Below are 2,072 nucleotides of genomic sequence, written 5' to 3'. Positions count from 1 at the left end.
ATTATGAAAACAATAATGATGACTTTTGCGATATACATTTGCTTGCTTGCAGACTTTTGTGAGGTATAATTTCAGGAATCACCTTCAATTTGGCAATCTAATTAGTTTTAAACTGGTGAGATCTTGTAACTTTTTTTCATGACTACCTAAGTCGGGGAAAATAAATTCTTCCTGCCGTTTCGCAGGCACGAGTGGCCGTACTCGAGGTTTTTTCTGAGCATTTGAATCAAAATTAAATCACGCACAATTTTTAGTCAATCATCATAAAAATTTGTAATAATTAAAAAATGATTTTTATTAAATTTAAACTTTATCAGTAAGTAGAGTTTTATCTCATAATGTAGAGGAAGAAATGTTTTCAAATGATTTAAATCAATAAAAAAACTTTCTTTTAAATTTATATAATGAAGTTTGGTATTTCAAAGCAATGCCCAAAATTGGAACGCGCTGTATAAATTGCCTTATTTGCAGGAGACAAATTGTTTGAAAAACTAAAATTTTGAAAAGAAGATAACATATATTCAGATTGTGATACAAAAATGGTTCAAAACTTCTTATCTGAAAGTTTAGAATTTACAAAAAAATGGATACGGCTAGTCTAAATCACTTTGTAGATTGTTAAATTCAATTCTTTAACAACCGGAAAACAACTAACTAATAATTGTACAGCCAATAAAATCATTCACCTGCAGTAAAAGGCACAGTTCGCTATATACCTCCTTCTTAAGCACACAGGGCTTCAAAGAAAATGCGAAAAAAGAGAGCAACAAATTCATTTTTCAGTAATAAATTAATGAAAAATGAATTTGTTTATGAATATGTGAATAAACTATATTTTTTACGGCAGTAACAAGAGTCAAATGACAAATGAAAGTATTCCAGACTTATAAGTGATAACTGAAGAATGAACCAAAAAAGAACGTACAAAATAAAATGATACGCATATCCGTGTTACAAATAGGCATAGGTAGTTTAAAATTGTTGAACTCAATAAATTTACGAGACCATTTCAAGTTTCTTATATAGTATTCAATCGTGTGTTGACTGTTTCTCTATTCACCAAACTCGCTGGTTTCTTTTAGAGTTTTTAAAGTTTTCCTCCTTATCTGAGACTCGGTCAACGGATTAAAATCGGGTAGTGACGTAGTATTACCTGAAAACCTGTTTCAACAGTCAATCTAAAATCGGTTGATTAACTAGTTTGGCAAGTATTTTCATTAAAGCAAGCAAAATAAGAATATTAATTATGACATGAAATTCATGTACACAGTGGTAAACTTTTGCTAGTGGTAATTATAACAAAATCCGCTAGAAAGAATGGCTAATGTAATATGTAAAACGATTTCCTGTTCTTTAAAAATGTTATTAATAAACAAAAATATTAAATGCGAAATAAGCCACAACCAAGATTTCTTTAAACTGCTGGCGATTTAAGCAACTCATATCTGTATTGCTAATAAATTCAGGAATACATACATTTATTATATTTGATTTGTTCACCTAAATGAAAGTTCACCTTTAAGCGTCAAAAACATATCTCAACATTCGTTAAGAAAAATAAATGGTAATGTATTAAAAGTATAAAAAAATAAAGTTGATTAAGCTTGAAGAGTTTTTTTATGTTTTTAGACAAGAAAAAGAATTCGAAAGTCTTACAAGTCCTGAGGCTTACATAAACCGAAGCAAAATTGATGAAATGGGAAACTCCATTAAAAACGAAATATTCTTGGAAAAGTTATAAAGAACAGTTTCTGATTGACAATATACTTTCGCAATGTTAATGTTTTTTTTTATTAGTTTGTTATAGCAATCTAGTTTACACCAATAAGCTACTTTTCTTTAACCTAAACTACTAGATGTACATTTGCAAAGTGTTATCCTATGATATTAACTTCGGCTTTGTCATTGGAGAGTCACTATTTTAATGTGTACATATATAAGCATATTTCTTCTACTTTGTTAAGAATCAACGATTAATTCCTGCACTAGTTCATAGGGTTTCACTCGATTTAATCTTCTTGTTAAGCCATCGTTGTTCAAGAGCTGGATGGCCTCAACGTTGATGTGATTTT

At 29.5% G+C, this 2,072-nt stretch overlaps 1 long non-coding RNA gene across 1 annotated transcript; it reads left to right on the top strand.

The window, feature by feature from the left end:
• Positions 1–967: 967 nt before the first annotated feature.
• LOC125502767 lies at positions 968–1,781 on the top strand. The gene is made up of 2 exons (XR_007280520.1): positions 968–1,564; positions 1,630–1,781. It is a non-coding gene; the product is annotated as an uncharacterized LOC125502767 (long non-coding RNA).
• Positions 1,782–2,072: the final 291 nt, after the last annotated feature.

This window comes from Dendroctonus ponderosae, unplaced genomic scaffold (assembly GCF_020466585.1).
Source record: "Dendroctonus ponderosae isolate FM_Combo_2020 unplaced genomic scaffold, Dpon_F_20191213v2 Dpon_F_20191213_10, whole genome shotgun sequence".
Lineage (NCBI taxonomy): Eukaryota > Metazoa > Arthropoda > Insecta > Coleoptera > Curculionidae > Dendroctonus > Dendroctonus ponderosae.
The sequence above is the reverse complement of the archived record's forward strand: the minus strand, read 5'-3'. Positions and strand labels throughout refer to the sequence as shown.